Below are 20,652 nucleotides of genomic sequence, written 5' to 3' on the forward strand. Positions count from 1 at the left end.
AACAGTTTATACATTCAAGTGGTGAAATAAGTACATGTTTTAATGCTAAATGGGAGACTGCCTGTGAGTGCTATCCAAAGGAGGACATAAAAAATGTCTAGCCAGAAAGGTGGCTTGAAATCCCATTCTCCAGACTGGGCCCAAGAGAAGGATATGTAGGCAAATGTTTTTGAGTTCCAGCACTTGTGTTTTGAAGGTAGATTGATGTTCCATAGCTGCAAAGTCTATGTAAAGCAAGGGCTGAATTGTGTGGTTTGTGCTTTGAAAATGTAAAAGTCAAGAGCTGAACGTACAGAGTTTCACCCCAGATGGGACTTGAACCCACAATCCCTGGCTTAGGAGGCCAGTGCCTTATCCATTAGGCCACTGGGGCCACGTTGATGCTGCTCTCCCCTGTGCTCCACATACAAGATCCACTCCCTATCATGTGGTCTCTACCGCAGTTTAAGTCTATGGAATCACTTATACAATACATTCACAACAAGCAATCCATGGATAACTCCCCTCTCTTTAAAGTCGTTACAACTATTCAAATATCTAATATACCCTCACCTGGAAGAACAACACAATGCGGACGCTAAACTCTCCTAACTTCACTTCACATGTCACAACAAAATGCCCACTGCTCGAGCCAGCAGGAAACATCAAGGCAGCTCAAGGAATACAACTGCACTTGCAGTTCTAACAACATCAACCCGAACTAGCATTTCCTTCTTCTGATATACATATTTATAGAGAGATTTTTAATGATCGGTGCTTAGCAGAAAGGAGATACTTAGGGCAAAAGGTTTACTTTTTGCACACTGTAGATCATTACTGGAAAGATAGACTCTATCTGCATATTTACACATCATTTTGAATATGACTCAGAAATGTCATACCTTTTTTTGAACAAATTATTACATGGTTTGTGAGAACGTCTAATTCAGCACTACAGCTTCTGCTTTCATTCTCCATGCCTGAAAACATAATCTTCCATATGAAACAACAAAAGACTAGGAATTTTTTGTTTTTTTTGAGTGATGGCATTGAAATGTGCAGTAAGAAATAAAGTACCTTTGTCATACATAAAAAGGATAACGCAAGTCACCTCCGAGTTCATTCACCCCACAGAGGAATTCTGTATTCACCCACTTTCCTCTATGTGATCACTAAGCTACTCCACAACTTGCAATACCTTTACAACATACGACAGGGTGTGTTTTATCCCACACATCCATTCAAACATATATCTTTTCTGCTCAGACATAAAACAAACACATTTCTCCATTCCTATCCTAGCAGTGGAGAAAATGCTCTGCTGTGGTACTTGAACAGGTGGCGGAGTAAAGTTTGTTGGAATTGGTTATTTTATCAGCACGCTTCAGTGCTAATGTTGTTAAGAAGGAAGACCCTTAGGAAACTAGATAAACATCTCCAAAATACATCTTCTTCCACCCCAGAAAGAACTCAAACCCACAATCCCTTTGTGAGTATTTGACTGCCTTAGAATTAGGCCAACGGGGTTGCACAGGAGTGCTGTTAACCAATAGCTACAAACACTTTCTACAAATACGACACATATTCTCCTTGTTTGTCGCTCCAACTCAGGTATAAAAGAAGTTCATATCATCTTTAAAGAGTCCCCAGCTGTGGTGATTAAAGTTTGAAATGGCTGCATTTAAGGGAACTAGTTAATCCATCATGCTTCAGTCCCACTGTTCTTACGAGTGAAGGACCTGGTGTGGCAGACTCCTACGATATAATTTGGCCATCTTGTTTGTTCACAATATATGCACTCTTAAGGGAACAACAGGTAGTACTAACAAAGTATTACAATCTGCGCCAAATGTATGCTCTAGGTTTGGAAAATTAGAGTTGGGCAAGGCTAAAACAAAACGTCTGCCTTGGCCCTTAGTTGGCATGGCAAATTTTCAAAATAGAGAGAGAACAAGCATCCCAGGCAGTGTCCCAATATCTCTCTAATGTAATTGTTGAAACCAAAGGTTGTTAAACAGGACATACAATCTAAATCAACTAAAAGCAGACAAGTAAAGCTGCCTTTCACAGGTATCCCATCAACTTCTCAGTCTAACAACACCCCGGGTGTTTTGAAAAATCTCTTTAACTGCCATCATTGAAACAACACCCTGCCCTCCCTAAACTCAGTTTGGTTTCTAAGACTAGGGGCCCAGCGATAGTAGCATAAAATAGGGTGCACTGTCTTCCCATCTGCTGCACTTTTTTTGAGAAATACTTTTTTATCAACATAGCAGTTTCACATGGTATTTTTTTATTATTCAACAGTTTATACATTCAAGTGGTGAAATAAGTACATGTTTTAATGCTAAATGGGAGACTGCCTGCGAGTGCTATCCAAAGGAGGACATAAAAAATGTCTAGCCAGAAAGGTGGGTTGAAATCCCATTCTCCAGACTGGGCCCAAGAGTAGGATATGTGGGCAAATGTTTTTGAGTTCCAGCACTTGTGTTTTGAAGGTAGATTGATGATCCATAGCTGCAAAGTCTATGTAAAGCAAGGGCTGAATTGTGTGGTTTGTGCTTTGAAAATGTAAAAGTCAAGAGCTGAATGTACAGAGTTTCACCCCAGATGGGACTTGAACCCACAATCCCTGGCTTAGGAGGCCAGTGCCTTATCCATTAGGCCACTGGGGCCACGTTGATACTGCTCTCCCCTGTCCTCCAAATACAAGATCCACTCCCTATCATGTGGTCTCTACCGCAGTTTAAGTCTATGGAATCACTTATACAATACATTCACAACAAGCAATCCATGGATAACTCCCCTCTCTTTAAAGTCCTTACAACTATTCAAATATCTAATATACCCTCACCTGGAAGAACAACACAATGCGGACGCTAAACTCTCCTAACTTCACTTCACATGTCACAACAAAATGCCCACTGCTCGAGCCAACAGGAAACATCATGGCAGCTCAAGGAATACAACTGCACTTGCAGTTCTAACAACATCAACCCGAACTAGCATTTCCTTCTTCTGATATAAATATTTATAGAGAGATTTTTAATGATCGGTGCTTAGCAGAAAGGAGATACTTATGGCAAAAGGTTTACTTTTTGCACACTGTAGATCATTACTGGAAAGATAGACTCTATCTGCATATTTACACATCATTTTGAATATGACTCAGAAATGTCATGCCTTTTTTTGAACAAATTATTACATGGTTTGTGAGAACGTCTAATTCAGCACTACAGCTTCTGCTTTCATTCTCCATGCCTGAAAACATAATCTTCCATATGAAACAACAAAAGACTAGGAATTTTTTGTTTTTTTTGAGTGATGGCATTGAAATGTGCAGTAAGAAATAAAGTACCTTTGTCATACATAAAAAGGATAACGCAAGTCACCTCCGAGTTCATTCACCCCACAGAGGAATTCTGTCTTCACCCACTTTCCTCTATGTGATCACTAAGCTACTCCACAACTTGCAATACCTTTACAACATACGACAGGGTGTGTTTTATCCCACACATCCATTCAAACATATATCTTTTCTGCTCAGACATAAAACAAACACATTTCTCCATTCCTATCCTAGCAGTGGAGAAAATGCTCTGCTGTGGTACTTGAACAGGTGGCGGAGTAAAGTTTGTTGGAATTGGTTATTTTATCAGCACGCTTCAGTGCTAATGTTGTTAAGAAGGAAGACCCTTAAGAAACTAGATAAACATCTCCAAAATACATCTTCTTCCACCCCAGAAAGAACTCAAACCCACAATCCCTTTGTGAGTATTTGACTGCCTTAGAATTAGGCCAACGGGGTTGCACAGGAGTGCTGTTAACCAATAGCTACAAACACTTTCTACAAATACGACACATATTCTCCATGTTTGTCGCTCCAACTCAGGTATAAAAGAAGTTCATATCATCTTTAAAGAGTCCCCAGCTGTGGTGATTAAAGTTTGAAATGGCTGCATTTAAGGGAACTAGTTAATCCATCATGCTTCAGTCCCACTGTTCTTACGAGTGAAGGACCTGGTGTGGCAGACTCCTACGATATAATTTGGCCATCTTGTTTGTTCACAATATATGCACTCTTAAGGGAACAACAGGTAGTACTAACAAAGTATTACAATCTGCGCCAAATGTATGCTCTAGGTTTGGAAAATTAGAGTTGGGCAAGGCTAAAACGAAACGTCTGCCTTGGCCCTTAGTTGGCATGGCAAATTTTCAAAATAGAGAGAGAACAAGCATCCCAGGCAGTGTCCCAATATCTCTCTAATGTCCTTGTTGAAACCAAAGGTTGTTAAACAGGACATACAATCTAAATCAACTAAAAGCAGACAAGTAAAGCTGCCTTTCACAGGTGTCCCATCAACTTCTCAGTCTAACAACACCCCGGGTGTTTTGAAAAATCTCTTTAACTGCCATCATTGAAACAACACCCTGCCCTCCCTAAACTCAGTTTGGTTTCTAAGACTAGGGGCCCAGCGATAGTAGCATAAAATAGGGTGCACTGTCTTCCCATCTGCTGCACTTTTTTTGAGAAATACTTTTTTATCAACATAGCAGTTTCACATGGTATTTTTTTATTATTCAACAGTTTATACATTCAAGTGGTGAAATAAGTACATGTTTTAATGCTAAATGGGAGACTGCCTGCGAGTGCTATCCAAAGGAGGACATAAAAAATGTCTAGCCAGAAAGGTGGGTTGAAATCCCATTCTCCAGACTGGGCCCAAGAGTAGGATATGTGGGCAAATGTTTTTGAGTTCCAGCACTTGTGTTTTGAAGGTAGATTGATGTTCCATAGCTGCAAAGTCTATGTAAAGCAAGGGCTGAATTGTGTGGTTTGTGCTTTGAAAATGTAAAAGTCAAGAGCTGAATGTACAGAGTTTCACCCCAGATGGGACTTGAACCCACAATCCCTGGCTTAGGAGGCCAGTGCCTTATCCATTAGGCCACTGGGGCCACGTTGATACTGCTCTCCCCTGTCCTCCAAATACAAGATCCACTCCCTATCATGTGGTCTCTACCGCAGTTTAAGTCTATGGAATCACTTATACAATACATTCACAACAAGCAATCCATGGATAACTCCCCTCTCTTTAAAGTCCTTACAACTATTCAAATATCTAATATACCCTCACCTGGAAGAACAACACAATGCGGACGCTAAACTCTCCTAACTTCACTTCACATGTCACAACAAAATGCCCACTGCTCGAGCCAGCAGGAAACATCATGGCAGCTCAAGGAATACAACTGCACTTGCAGTTCTAACAACATCAACCCGAACTAGCATTTCCTTCTTCTGATATAAATATTTATAGAGAGATTTTTAATGATCGGTGCTTAGCAGAAAGGAGATACTTATGGCAAAAGGTTTACTTTTTGCACACTGTAGATCATTACTGGAAAGATAGACTCTATCTGCATATTTACACATAATTTTTAATATGACTCAGAAATGTCATGCCTTTTTTTGAACAAATTATTACATGGTTTGTGAGAACGTCTAATTCAGCACTACAGCTTCTGCTTTCATTCTCCATTCCTGAAAACATAATCTTCCATATGAAACAACAAAAGACTAGGAATTTTTTGTTTTTTTTGAGTGATGGCATTGAAATTTGCAGTAGGAAATAAAGTACCTTTGTCATACATAAAAAGGATAACGCAAGTCACCTCCGAGTTCATCCACCCCACAGAGGAATTCTGTCTTCACCCACTTTCCTCTATGTGATCACTAAGCTACTCCACAACTTGCAATACCTTTACAACATACGACAGGGTGTGTTTTATCCCACACATCCATTCAAACATATATCTTTTCTGCTCAGACATAAAACAAGCACATTTCTCCATTCCTATCCTAGCAGTGGAGAAAATGCTCTGCTGTGGTACTTGAACAGGTGGCGGAGTAAAGTTTGTTGGAATTGGTTATTTTATCAGCACGCTTCAGTGCTAATGTTGTTAAGAAGGAAGACCCTTAGGAAACTAGATAAACATCTCCAAAATACATCTTCTTCCACCCTAGAAAGAACTCCAACCCACAATCCCTTTGTGAGTATTTGACTGCCTTACCCATTAGGCCAACGGGGTTGCACAGGAGTGCTGTTAACCAATAGCTACAAACACTTTCTAAAAATACGACACATATTCTACATGTTTGTCGCTCCCACTCAGGTATAAAAGAAGTTCATATCACCTTTAAAGGGTCCCCAGCTGTGGTGATTAAAGTTTGAAATGGCTGCATTTAAGGGAACTAGTTAATCCATCATGCTTCAGTCCCACTGTTCTTACGAGTGAAGGACCTGGTGTGGCAGACTCCTACGATATAATTTGGCCATCTTGTTTGTTCACAATATATGCACTCTTAAGGGAACAACAGGTAGTACTAACAAAGTATTACAATCTGCGCCAAATGTATGCTCTAGGTTTGGAAAATTAGAGTTGGGCAAGGCTAAAACGAAACGTCTGCCTTGGCCCTTAGTTGGCATGGCAAATTTTCAAAATAGAGAGAGGACAAGCATCCCAGGCAGTGTCCCAATATCTCTCTAATGTCCTTGTTGAAACCAAAGGTTGTTAAACAGGACATACAATCTAAATCAACTAAAAGCAGACAAGTAAAGCTGCCTTTCACAGGTGTCCCATCAACTTCTCAGTCTAACAACACCCCGGGTGTTTTGAAAAATCTCTTTAACTGCCATGATTGAAACAACACCCTGCCCTCCCTAAACTCAGTTTGGTTTCTAAGACTAGGGGCCCAGCGATAGTAGCATAAAATAGGGTGCACTGTCTTCCCATCTGCTGCACTTTTTTTGAGAAATACTTCTTTATCAACATAGCAGTTTCACATGGTATTTTTTTATTATTCAACAGTTTATACATTCAAGTGGTGAAATAAGTACATGTTTTAATGCTAAATGGGAGACTGCCTGCGAGTGCTATCCAAAGGAGGACATAAAAAATGTCTAGCCAGATAGGTGGGTTGAAATCCCATTCTACAGACTGGGCCCAAGAGAAGGATATGTAGGCAAATGTTTTTGAGTTCCAGCACTTGTGTTTTGAAGGTAGATTGATGTTCCATAGCTGCAAAGTCTATGTAAAGCAAGGGCTGAATTGTGTGGTTTGTGCTTTGAAAATGTAAAAGTCAAGAACTGAATGTACAGAGTTTCACCCCAGATGGGACTTGAACCCACAATCCCTGGCTTAGGAGGCCAGTGCCTTATCCATTAGGCCACTGGGGCCACGTTGATATTGCTCTCCCCGTGCTCCAAATACAACATCCACTCCCTATCATGTGGTCTCTACCGCAGTTTAAGTCTTTGGAATCACTTATACAATACATTCACAACAAGCAATCCATGGATAACTCCCCTCTCTTTAAAGTCCTTACAACTATTCAAATATCTAATATACCCTCACCTGGAAGAACAACACAATGCGGACGCTAAACTCACCTAACTTCACTTCACATGTCACAACAAAATGCCCACTGCTCGAGCCAGCAGGAAACATCAAGGCAGCTCAAGGAATACAACTGCACTTGCAGTTCTAACAACATCAACCCGAACTAGCATTTCCTTCTTCTGATATACATATTTATAGAGAGATTTTTAATGATCGGTGCTTAGCAGAAAGGAGATACTTATGGCAAAAGGTTTACTTTTTGCACACTGTAGATCATTACTGGAAAGATAGACTCTATCTGCATATTTACACATCATTTTTAATATGACTCAGAAATGTCATGCCTTTTTTTGAACAAATTATTACATGGTTTGTGAGAACGTCTAATTCAGCACTACAGCTTCTGCTTTCATTCTCCATGCCTGAAAACATAATCTTCCATATGAAACAACAAAAGACTAGGAATTTTTTGTTTTTTTTGAGTGATGGCATTGAAATTTGCAGTAGGAAATAAAGTACCTTTGTCATACATAAAAAGGATAACGCAAGTCACCTCCGAGTTCATTCACCCCACAGAGGAATTCTGTCTTCACCCACTTTCCTCTATGTGATCACTAAGCTACTCCACAACTTGCAACACCTTTACAACATACGACAGGGTGTGTTTTATCCCACACATCCATTCAAACATATATCTTTTCTGCTCAGACATAAAACAAGCACATTTCTCCATTCCTATCCTAGCAGTGGAGAAAATGCTCTGCTGTGGTACTTGAACAGGTGGCGGAGTAAAGTTTGTTGGAATTGGTTATTTTATCAGCACGCTTCAGTGCTAATGTTGTTAAGAAGGAAGACCCTTAGGAAACTAGATAAACATCTCCAAAATACATCTTCTTCCACCCCAGAAAGAACTCAAACCCACAATCCCTTTGTGAGTATTTGACTGCCTTAGAATTAGGCCAATGGGGTTGCACAGGAGTGCTGTTAACCAATAGCTACAAACACTTTCTAAAAATACGACACATATTCTCCATGTTTGTCGCTCCAACTCAGGTATAAAAGAAGTTCATATCACCTTTAAAGAGTCCCCAGCTGTGGTGATTAAAGTTTGAAATGGCTGCATTTAAGGGAACTAGTTAATCCATCATGCTTCAGTCCCACTGTTCTTACGAGTGAAGGACCTGGTGTGGCAGACTCCTACGATATAATGTGGCCATCTTGTTTGTTCTCAATATATGCACTCTTAAGGGAACAACAGGTAGTACTAACAAAGTATTACAATCAACACCAAATGTATGCTCTAGGTTTGGAAAATTAGAGTTGGGCCAGGCTAAAACTAAACGTCTGCCTTGGCCCTTAGTTGGCATGGCAAATTTTCAAAATAGAGAGAGGACAAGCATCCCAGGCAGTGTCCCAATATCTCTCTAATGTCCTTGTTGAAACCAAAGGTTGTTAAACAGGACATACAATCTACATCAACTAAAAGCAGACAAGTAAAGCTGCCTTTCACATGTGTCCCATCAACTTCTCAGTCAAACAACACCCCAGGTGTTTTGAAAAATCTATTTAACTGCCATCATTGAAACACCACCCTGCCCTCCCTAAACTCAGTTTGGTTTCTAAGACTAGGGGCCCAGCGATAGTAGCATAAAATAGGGTGCACTGTCTTCCCATCTGCTGCACTTTTTTTGAGAAATAGTTCTTTATCAACATAGCAGTTTCACATGGTATTTTTAATTATTCAACAGTTTATACATTCAAGTGGTGAAATAAGTACATGTTTTAATGCTAAATGGGATCTGCCTGCGAGTGCTATCCAAAGGAGGACATAAAAAATGTCTAGCCAGAAAGGTGGGTTGAAATCCCATTCTCCAGACTGGGCCCAAGAGAAGGATATGTAGGCAAATGTTTTTGAGTTCCAGCACTTGTGTTTTGAAGGTAGATTGATGTTCCATAGCTGCAAAGTCTATGTAAAGCAAGGGCTGAATTGTGTGGTTTGTGCTTTGAAAATGTAAAAATCAAGAGCTGAATGTACAGAGTTTCACCCCAGATGGTTCTTGAACCCACAATCCCTGGCTAATGAGGCCAGTGCCTTATCCTTTAGGCCACTGGGGCCACGTTGATACTGCTCTCCCCTGTCCTCCAAATACAAGATCCACTCCCTATCATGTGGTCTCTACCGCAGTTTAAGTCTATGGAATCACTTATACAATACATTCACAACAAGCAATCCATGGATAACTCCCCTCTCTTTAAAGTCCTTACAACTATTCAAATATCTAATATACCCTCACCTGGAAGAACAACACAATGCGGACGCTAAACTCTCCTAACTTCACTTCACATGTCACAACAAAATGCCCACTGCTCGAGCCAGCAGGAAACATCAAAGCAGCTCAAGGAATACAACTGCACTTGCAGTTCAAACAACATCAACCCGCACTAGTATTTCCTTCTTCTGATATACATATTTATAGAGAGATTTTTAATGATCGGTGCTTAGCAGAAAGGAGATACTTATGGCAAAAGGTTTACTTTTTGCACACTGTAGATCATTACTGGAAAGATAGACTCTATCTGCATATTTACACATCATTTTTAATATGACTCAGAAATGTCATGCCTTTTTTTGAACAAGTTATTACATGGTTTGTGAGAACGTCTAATTCAGCACTACAGCTTCTGCTTTCATTCTCCATGCCTGAAAACATAATCTTCCATATGAAACAACAAAACACTAGGATTTTTTTTGTTTTTTTTGAGTGATGGCATTGAAATGTGCAGTAAGAAATAAAGTACCTTTGTCATACATAAAAAGGATAACGCAAGTCACCTCCGAGTTCATTCACCCCACAGAGGAATTCTGTCTTCACCCACTTTCCTCTATGTGATCACTAAGCTACTCCACAACTTGCAATACCTTTACAACATACGACAGGGTGTGTTTTATCCCACACATCCATTCAAACATATATCTTTTCTGCTCAGACATAAAACAAGCACATTTCTCCATTCCTATCCTAGCAGTGGAGAAAATGCTTTGCTGTGGTACTTGAACAGGTGGCGGAGTAAAGTTTGTTGGAATTGGTTATTTTATCAGCACGCTTCAGTGCTAATGTTGTTAAGAAGGAAGACGCTTAGGAAACTAGATAAACATCTCCAAAATACATCTTCTTCCACCCCAGAAAGAACTCCAACCCACAATCCCTTTGTGAATATTTGACTGCCTTACCCATTAGGCCAACGGGGTTGCACAGGAGTGCTGTTAACCAATAGCTACAAACACTTTCTAAAAATACGACACATATTCTACATGTTTGTCGCTCCCACTCAGGTATAAAAGAAGTTCATATCACCTTTAAAGAGTCCCCAGCTGTGGTGATTAAAGTTTGAAATGGCTGCATTTAAGGGAACTAGTTAATCCATCATGCTTCAGTCCCACTGTTTTTACGAGTGAAGGACCTGGTGTGGCAGACTCCTACGATATAATTTGGCCATCTTGTTTGTTCACAATATATGCACTCTTAAGGGAACAACAGGTAGTACTAACAAAGTATTACAATCTGCGCCAAATGTATGCTCTAGGTTTGGAAAATTAGAGTTGGGCAAGGCTAAAACGAAACGTCTGCCTTGGCCCTTAGTTGGCATGGCAAATTTTCAAAATAGAGAGAGAACAAGCATCCCAGGCAGTGTCCCAATATCTCTCTAATGTCCTTGTTGAAAACAAAGGTTGTTAAACAGGACATACAATCTAAATCAACTAAAAGCAGACAAGTAAAGCTGCCTTTCACAGGTGTCCCATCAACTTCTCAGTCTAACAACACCCCGGGTGTTTTGAAAAATCTATTTAACTGCCATCATTGAAACAACACCCTGCCCTCCCTAAACTCAGTTTGGTTTCTAAGACTAGGGGCCCAGCGATAGTAGCATAAAATAGGGTGCACTGTCTTCCCATCTGCTGCACTTTTTTTGAGAAATACTTCTTTATCAACATAGCAGTTTCACATGGTATTTTTTTATTATTCAACAGTTTATACATTCAAGTGGTGAAATAAGTACATGTTTTAATGCTAAATGGGAGACTGCCTGCGAGAGCTATCCAAAGGAGGACATAAAAAATGTCTAGCCAGAAAGGTGGGTTGAAATCCCATTCTCCAGACTGGGCCCAAGAGAAGGATATGTAGGCAAATGTTTTTGAGTTCCAGCACTTGTGTTTTGAAGGTAGATTGATGTTCCATAGCTGCAAAGTCTATGTAAAGCAAGGGCTGAATTGTGTGGTTTGTGCTTTGAAAATGTAAAAGTCAAGAGCTGAATGTTCAGAGTTTCACCCCAGATGGGACTTGAACCCACAATCCCTGGCTTAGGAGGATAGTGCCTTATCCATTAGGCCACTGGGGCCACGTTGATACTGCTATCCCCGTGCTCCAAATACAAGATCCACTCCCTATCATGTGGTCTCTACCGCAGTTTAAGTCTTTGGAATCACTTATACAATACATTCACAACATGCAATCCATGGATAACTCCCCTCTCTTTAAAGTCCTGACAACTATTCAAATATCTAATATACCCTCACCTGGAAGAACAACACAATGCGGACGCTAAACTCTCCTAACTTCACTTCACATGTCACAACAAAATGCCCACTGCTCGAGCCAGCAGGAAACATCAAGGCAGCTCAAGGAATACAACTGCACTTGCAGTTCTAACAACATCAACCCGAACTAGCATTTCCTTCTTCTGATATACATATTTATAGAGTGATTTTTAATGATCGGTGCTTAGCAGAAAGGAGATACTTATGGCAAAAGGTTTACTTTTTGCACACTGTAGATCATTACTGGAAAGATAGACTCTATCTGCATATTTACACATCATTTTTAATATGACTCAGAAATGTCATGCCTTTTTTTTAACAAATTATTACATGGTTTGTGAGAACGTCTAATTCAGCACTACAGCTTCTGCTTTCATTCTCCATGCCTGAAAACATAATCTTCCATATGAAACAACAAAAGACTAGGAATTTTTTGTTTTTTTTGAGTGATGGCATTGAAATGTGCAGTAAGAAATAAAGTACCTTTGTCATACATAAAAAGGATAACGCAAGTCACCTCCGAGTTCATTCACCCCACAGAGGAATTCTGTCTTCACCCACTTTCCTCTATGTGATCACTAAGCTACTCCACAACTTGCAATACCTTTACAACATACGACAGGGTGTGTTTTATCCCAATCATCCATTCAAACATATATCTTTTCTGCTCAGACATAAAACAAGCACATTTCTCCATTCCTATCCTAGCAGTGGAGAAAATGCTCTGCTGTGGTACTTGAACAGGTGGCGGAGTAAAGTTTGTTGGAATTGGTTATTTTATCAGCACGCTTCAGTGCTAATGTTGTTAAGAAGGAAGACCCTTAGGAAACTAGATAAACATCTCCAAAATACATCTTCTTCCACCCCAGAAAGAACTCAAACCCACAATCCCTTTGTGAGTATTTGACTGCCTTAGAATTAGGCCAACGGGGTTGCACAGGAGTGCTGTTAATCAATAGCTACAAACACTTTCTAAAAATACAACACATATTCTACATGTTTGTCGCTCCCACTCAGGTATAAAAGAAGTTCATATCACCTTTAAAGAGTCCCCAGCTGTGGTGATTAAAGTTTGAAATGGCTTCATTTAAGGGAACTAGTTAATCCATCATGCTTCAGTCCCACTGTTCTTACGAGTGAAGGACCTGGTGTGGCAGACTCCTACGCTATAATTTGGCCATCTTGTTTGTTCTCAATATATGCACTCTTAAGGGAACAACAGGTAGTACTAACAAAGTATTACAATCTGCGCCAAATGTATGCTCTAGGTTTGGAAAATTAGAGTTGGGCAAGGCTAAAACTAAACGTCTGCCTTGGCCCTTAGTTGGCATGGCAAATTTTCAAAATAGAGAGAGGACAAGCATCCCAGGCAGTGTCCCAATATCTCTCTAATGTCCTTGTTGAAACCAAAGGTTGTTAAACAGGACATACAATCTACATCAACTAAAAGCAGACAAGTAAAGCTGCCTTTCACAGGTGTCCCATCAACTTCTCAGTCTAACAACACCCCGGGTGTTTTGAAAAATCTATTTAACTGCCATCATTGAAACAACACCCTGCCCTCCCCAAACTCAGTTTGGTTTCTAAGACTAGGGGCCCAGCGATAGTAGCATAAAATAGGGTGCACTGTCTTCCCATCTGCTGCACTTTTTTTGAGAAATACTTCTTTATCAACATAGCAGTTTCACATGGTATTTTTAATTATCCAACAGTTTATACATTCAAGTGGTGAAAAAAGTACATGTTTTAATGCTAAATGGGAGACTGCCTGCGAGTGCTATCCAAAGGAGGACATAAAAAATGTCTAGCCAGAAAGGTGGGTTGAAATCCCATTCTCCAGACTGGGCCCAAGAGAAGGATATGTAGGCAAATGTTTTTGAGTTCCAGCACTTGTGTTTTGAAGGTAGATTGATGTTCCATAGCTGCAAAGTCTATGTAAAGCAAGGGCTGAATTGTGTGGTTTGTGCTTTGAAAATGTAAAAGCCAAGAGCTGAACGTACAGAGTTTCACCCCAGATGGGACTTGAACCCACAATCCCTGGCTTAGGAGGCCAGTGCCTTATCCATTAGGCCACTGGGGCCACGTTGATACTGCTCTCCCCTGTGCTCCAAATACAAGATTCTCTCCCTATCATGTGGTCTCTATCGCAGTTTAAGTCTATGGAATCACTTATACAATACATTCACAACAAGCAATCCATGGATAACTCCCCTCTCTTTAAAGTCCTTACAACTATTCAAATATCTAATATACCCTCACCTGGAAGAACAACACAATGCGGACGCTAAACTCTCCTAACTTCACTTCACATGTCACAACAAAATGCCCACTGCTCGAGACAGCAGGAAACATCAAGGCAGCTCAAGGAATACAACTGCACTTGCAGTTCTAACAACATCAACCCGAACTAGCATTTCCTTCTTCTGATATACATATTTATAGAGAGATTTTTAATGACCGGTGCTTAGCAGAAAGGAGATACTTATGGCAAAAGGTTTACTTTTTGCACACTGTAGATCATTACTGGAAAGATAGACTCTATCTGCATATTTACACATCATTTTTAATATGACTCAGAAATGTCATGCCTTTTTTTGAACAAATTATTACATGGTTTGTGAGAACGTCTAATTCAGCACTACAGCTTCTGCTTTCATTCTCCATGCCTGAAAACATAATCTTCCATATGAAACAACAAAAGACTAGGATTTTTTTGTTTTTTTTGAGTGATGGCATTGAAATGTGCAGTAAGAAATAAAGTACCTTTGTCATACATAAAAAGGATAACGCAAGTCACCTCCGAGTTCATTCACCCCACAGAGGAATTCTGTCTTCATCCACTTTCCTCTATGTGATCACTAAGCTACTCCACAACTTGCAATACCTTTACAACATACGACAGGGTGTGTTTTATCCCACACATCCATTCAAACATACATCTTTTCTGCTCAGACATAAAACAAGCAAATTTCTCCATTCCTATCCTAGCAGTGGAGAAAATGCTCTGCTGTGGTACTTGAACAGGTGGCGGAGTAAAGTTTGTTGGAATTGGTTATTTTATCAGCACGCTTCAGTGCTAATGTTGTTAAGAAGGAAGACCCTTAGGAAACTAGATAAACATCTCCAAAATACAACTTCCTTCAACCAAGAAAGAACGCAAACCCACAATCCCTTTGTGAGTATTTGACTGCCTTAGAATTAGGCCAACGGGGTTGCACAGGAGTGCTGTTAACCAATAGCTACAAACACTTTCTAAAAATACGACACATATTCTACATGTTTGTCGCTCCCACTCAGGTATAAAAGAAGTTCATATCACCTTTAAAAAGTCCCCAGCTGTGGTGATTAAAGTTTGAAATGGCTGCATTTAAGGGAACTAGTTAATCCATCATGCTTCAGTCCCACTGTTCTTACGAGTGAAGGACCTGGTGTGGCAGACTCCTACGATATAATTTGGCCATCTTGTTTGTTCACAATATATGCACTCTTAAGGGAACAACAGGTAGTACTAACAAAGTATTACAATCTGCGCCAAATGTATGCTCTAGGTTTGGAAAATTAGAGTTGGGCAAGGCTAAAACGAAACGTCTGCCTTGGCCCTTAGTTGGCATGGCAAATTTTCAAAATAGAGAGAGAACAAGCATCCCAGGCAGTGTCCCAATATCTCTCTAATGTCCTTGTTGAAACCAAAGGTTGTTAAACAGGACATACAATCTAAATCAACTAAAAGCAGACAAGTAAAGCTGCCTTTCACAGGTGTCCCATCAACTTCTCAGTCTAACAACACCCCGGGTGTTTTGAAAAATCTCTTTAACTGCCATCATTGAAACAACACCCTGCCCTCCCTAAACTCAGTTTGGTTTCTAAGACTAGGGGCCCAGCGATAGTAGCATAAAATAGGGTGCACTGTCTTCCCATCTGCTGCACTTTTTTTGAGAAATACTTCTTTATCAACATAGCAGTTTCACATGGTATTTTTTTATTATTCAACAGTTTATACATTCAAGTGGTGAAATAAGTACATGTTTTTATGCTAAATGGGAGACTGCCTGCAAGTGCTATCCAAAGGAGGACATAAAAAATGTCTAGCCAGAAAGGTGGGTTGAAATCCCATTCTACAGACTGGGCCCAAGAGAAGGATATGTAGGCAAATGTTTTTGAGTTCCAGCACTTGTGTTTTGAAGGTAGATTGATGTTCCATAGCTGCAAAGTCTATGTAAAGCAAGGGCAGAATTGTGTGGTTTGTGCTTTGAAAATGTAAAAGTCAAGAACTGAATGTACAGAGTTTCACCCCAGATGGGACTTGAACCCACAATCCCTGGCTTAGGAGGCCAGTGCCTTATCCATTAGGCCACTGGGGCCACGTTGATACTGCTCTCCCCGTGCTCCAAATACAAGATCCACTCCCTATCATGTGGTCTCTACCGCAGTTTAAGTCTTTGGAATCACTTATACAATACATTCACAACAAGCAATCCATGGATAACTCCCCTCTCTTTAAAGTCCTTACAACTATTCAAATATCTAATATACCCTCACCTGGAAGAACAACACAATGCGGACGCTAAACTCTCCTAACTTCACTTCACATGTCACAACAAAATGCCCACTGCTCGAGCCAGCAGGAAACATCAAGGCAGCTCAAGGAATACAACTGCACTTGCAGTTCTAACAACATCAACCCGAACTAGCATTTCCTTCTTCTGATATACATATTTATAGAGAGATTTTTAATGATCGGTGCTTAGCAGAAAGGAGATACTTATGGCAAAAGGTTTACTTTTTGCACACTGTAGATCATTACTGGAAAGATAGACTCTATCTGCATATTTACACATCATTTTTAATATGACTCAGAAATGTCATGCCTTTTTTTGAACAAATTATTACATGGTTTGTGAGAACGTCTAATTCAGCACTACAGCTTCTGCTTTCATTCTCCATGCCTGAAAACATAATCTTCCATATGAAACAACAAAAGACTAGGATTTTTTTGTTTTTTTTGAGTGATGGCATTGAAATGTGCAGTAAGAAATAAAGTACCTTTGTCATACATAAAAAGGATAACGCAAGTCACCTCCGAGTTCATTCACCCCACAGAGGAATTCTGTCTTCACCCACTTTCCTCTATGTGATCACTAAGCTACTCCACAACTTGCAATACCTTTACAACATACGACAGGGTGTGTTTTATCCCACACATCCATTCAAACATACATCTTTTCTGCTCAGACATAAAACAAGCAAATTTCTCCATTCCTATCCTAGCAGTGGAGAAAATGCTCTGCTGTGGTACTTGAACAGGTGGCGGAGTAAAGTTTGTTGGAATTGGTTATTTTATCAGCACGCTTCAGTGCTAATGTTGTTAAGAAGGAAGACCCTTAGGAAACTAGATAAACATCTCCAAAATACAACTTCCTTCAACCAAGAAAGAACGCAAACCCACAATCCCTTTGTGAGTATTTGACTGCCTTAGAATTAGGCCAACGGGGTTGCACAGGAGTGCTGTTAACCAATAGCTACAAACACTTTCTAAAAATACGACACATATTCTACATGTTTGTCGCTCCCACTCAGGTATAAAAGAAGTTCATATCACCTTTAAAGAGTCCCCAGCTGTGGTGATTAAAGTTTGAAATGGCTGCATTTAAGGGAACTAGTTAATCCATCATGCTTCAGTCCCACTGTTCTTACGAGTGAAGGACCTGGTGTGGCAGACTCCTACGATATAATGTGGCCATCTTGTTTGTTCTCAATATATGCACTCTTAAGGGAACAACAGGTAGTACTAACAAAGTATTACAATCTGCGCCAAATGTATGCTCTAGGTTTCGAAAATTAGAGTTGGGCAAGGCTAAAACGAAACGTCTGCCTTGGCCCTTAGTTGGCATGGCAAATTTTCAAAATAGAGAGAGAACAAGCATCCCAGGCAGTGTCCCAATATCTCTCTAATGTCCTTGTTGAAACCAAAGGTTGTTAAACAGGACATACAATCTAAATCAACTAAAAGCAGACAAGTAAAGCTGCCTTTCACAGGTATCCCATCAACTTCTCAGTCTAACAACACCCCGGGTGTTTTGAAAAATCTCTTTAACTGCCATCATTGAAACAACACACTGCCCTCCCTAAACTCAGTTTGGTTTCTAAGACTAGGGGCCCAGCGATAGTAGAATAAAATAGGGTGCACTGTCTTCCCATCTGCTGCACTTTTTTTGAGAAATACTTTTTTATCAACATAGCAGTTTCACATGGTATTTTTTTATTATTCAACAGTTTATACATTCAAGTGGTGAAATAAGTACATGTTTTAATGTTAAATGGGAGACTGCCTGCGAGTGCTATCCAAAGGAGGACATAAAAAATGTCTAGCCAGAAAGGTGGGTTGAAATCCCATTCTCCAGACTGGGCCCAAGAGTAGGATATGTGGGCAAATGTTTTTGAGTTCCAGCACTTGTCTTTTGAAGGTAGATTGATGTTCCATAGCTGCAAAGTCTATGTAAAGCAAGGCCTGAATTGTGTGGTTTGTGCTTTGAAAATGTAAAAGTCAAGAGCTGAATGTACAGAGTTTCACCCCAGATGGGACTTGAACCCACAATCCCTGGCTTAGGAGGCCAGTGCCGTATCCATTAGGCCACTGGGGCCACGTTGATACTGCTCTCCCCTGTCCTCCAAATACAAGATCCACTCCCTATCATGTGGTCTCTACCGCAGTTTAAGTCTATGGAATCACTTATACAATACATTCACAACAAGCAATCCATGGATAACTCCCCTCTCTTTAAAGTCCTTACAACTATTCAAATATCTAATATACCCTCACCTGGAAGAACAACACAATGCGGACGCTAAACTCTCCTAACTTCACTTCACATGTCACAACAAAATGCCCACTGCTCGAGCCAGCAGGAAACATCATGGCAGCTCAAGGAATACAACTGCACTTGCAGTTCTAACAACATCAACCCGAACTAGCATTTCCTTCTTCTGATATAAATATTTATAGAGAGATTTTTAATGATCGGTGCTTAGCAGAAAGGAGATACTTATGGCAAAAGGTTTACTTTTTGCACACTGTAGATCATTACTGGAAAGATAGACTCTATCTGCATATCTACACATCATTTTTAATATGACTCAGAAATGTCATGCCTTTTTTTGAACAAATTATTACATGGTTTGTGAGAACGTCTAATTCAGCACTACAGCTTCTGCTTTCATTCTCCATTCCTGAAAACATAATCTTCCATATGAAACAACAAAAGACTAGGAATTTTTTGTTTTTTTTGAGTGATGGCATTGAAATTTGCAGTAGGAAATAAAGTACCTTTGTCATACATAAAAAGGATAACGCAAGTCACCTCCGAGTTCATCCACCCCACAGAGGAATTCTGTCTTCACCCACTTTCCTCTATGTGATCACTAAGCTACTCCACAACTTGCAATACCTTTACAACATACGACAGGGTGTGTTTTATCCCACACATCCATTCAAACATATATCTTTTCTGCTCAGACATAAAACAAGCACATTTCTCCATTCCTATCCTAGCAGTGGAGAAAATGCTCTGCTGTGGTACTTGAACAGGTGGCGGAGTAAAGTTTGTTGGAATTGGTTATTTTATCAGCACGCTTCAGTGCTAATGTTGTTAAGAAGGAAGACCCTTAGGAAACTAGATAAACATCTCCAAAATACATCTTCTTCCACCCTAGAAAGAACTCCAACCCACAGTCCCTTTGTGAGTATTTGACTGCCTTACCCATTAGGCCAACGGGGTTGCACAGGAGTGCTGTTAACCAATAGCTACAAACACTTTCTAAAAATACGACACATATTCTACATGTTTGTCGCTCCCACTCAGGTATAAAAGAAGTTCATATCACCTTTAAAGAGTCCCCAGCTGTGGTGATTAAAGTTTGAAATGGCTGCATTTAAGGGAACTAGTTAATCCATCATGCTTCAGTCCCACTGTTCTTACGAGTGAAGGACCTGGTGTGGCAGACTCCTACGATATAATTTGGCCATCTTGTTTGTTCACAATATATGCACTCTTAAGGGAACAACAGGTAGTACTAACAAAGTATTACAATCTGCGCCAAATGTATGCTCTAGGTTTGGAAAATTAGAGTTGGGCAAGGCTAAAACGAAACGTCTGCCTTGGCCCTTAGTTGGCATGGCAAATTTTCAAAATAGAGAGAGAACAAGCATCCCAGGCAGTGTCCCAATATCTCTCTAATGTCCTTGTTGAAACCAAAGGTTGTTAAACAGGACATACAATCTAAATCAACTAAAAGCAGACAAGTAAAGCTGCCTTTCACAGGTGTCCCATCAACTTCTCAGTCTAACAACACCCCGGGTGTTTTGAAAAATCTCTTTAACTGCCATCATTGAAACAACACCCTGCCCTCCCTAAACTCAGTTTGGTTTCTAAGACTAGGGGCCCAGCGATAGTAGCATAAAATAGGGTGCACTGTCTTCCCATCTGCTGCACTTTTTTTGAGAAATACTTCTTTATCAACATAGCAGTTTCACATGGTATTTTTTTATTATTCAACAGTTTATACATTCAAGTGGTGAAATAAGTACATGTTTTTATGCTAAATGGGAGACTGCCTGCAAGTGCTATCCAAAGGAGGACATAAAAAATGTCTAGCCAGAAAGGTGGGTTGAAATCCCA

At 40.1% G+C, this 20,652-nt stretch overlaps 7 non-coding genes across 7 annotated transcripts; all 7 read right to left on the reverse strand.

The window, feature by feature from the left end:
* Nucleotides 1–300: 300 nt before the first annotated feature.
* TRNAR-CCU (transfer RNA arginine (anticodon CCU)) lies at nucleotides 301–373 on the reverse strand. Its single transcript has one exon. It is a non-coding gene; the product is annotated as a tRNA-Arg (tRNA).
* A 2,208-nt stretch (nucleotides 374–2,581) lies between these two features.
* Nucleotides 2,582–2,654, reverse strand: TRNAR-CCU (transfer RNA arginine (anticodon CCU)). The gene has a single exon. It is a non-coding gene; the product is annotated as a tRNA-Arg (tRNA).
* A 2,208-nt stretch (nucleotides 2,655–4,862) lies between these two features.
* TRNAR-CCU (transfer RNA arginine (anticodon CCU)) lies at nucleotides 4,863–4,935 on the reverse strand. Its single transcript has one exon. It is a non-coding gene; the product is annotated as a tRNA-Arg (tRNA).
* A 2,209-nt stretch (nucleotides 4,936–7,144) lies between these two features.
* On the reverse strand, nucleotides 7,145–7,217 carry TRNAR-CCU (transfer RNA arginine (anticodon CCU)). Its single transcript has one exon. It is a non-coding gene; the product is annotated as a tRNA-Arg (tRNA).
* Nucleotides 7,218–13,984: 6,767 nt separating this feature from the next.
* TRNAR-CCU (transfer RNA arginine (anticodon CCU)) lies at nucleotides 13,985–14,057 on the reverse strand. Its single transcript has one exon. It is a non-coding gene; the product is annotated as a tRNA-Arg (tRNA).
* Nucleotides 14,058–16,265: 2,208 nt separating this feature from the next.
* On the reverse strand, nucleotides 16,266–16,338 carry TRNAR-CCU (transfer RNA arginine (anticodon CCU)). The gene has a single exon. It is a non-coding gene; the product is annotated as a tRNA-Arg (tRNA).
* Nucleotides 16,339–18,545: 2,207 nt separating this feature from the next.
* TRNAR-CCU (transfer RNA arginine (anticodon CCU)) lies at nucleotides 18,546–18,618 on the reverse strand. Its single transcript has one exon. It is a non-coding gene; the product is annotated as a tRNA-Arg (tRNA).
* Between the last annotated feature and the right edge of the window lie 2,034 nt (nucleotides 18,619–20,652).

This window comes from Pleurodeles waltl, chromosome 7, assembly GCF_031143425.1.
Source record: "Pleurodeles waltl isolate 20211129_DDA chromosome 7, aPleWal1.hap1.20221129, whole genome shotgun sequence".
Classification (NCBI taxonomy): domain Eukaryota; kingdom Metazoa; phylum Chordata; class Amphibia; order Caudata; family Salamandridae; genus Pleurodeles; species Pleurodeles waltl.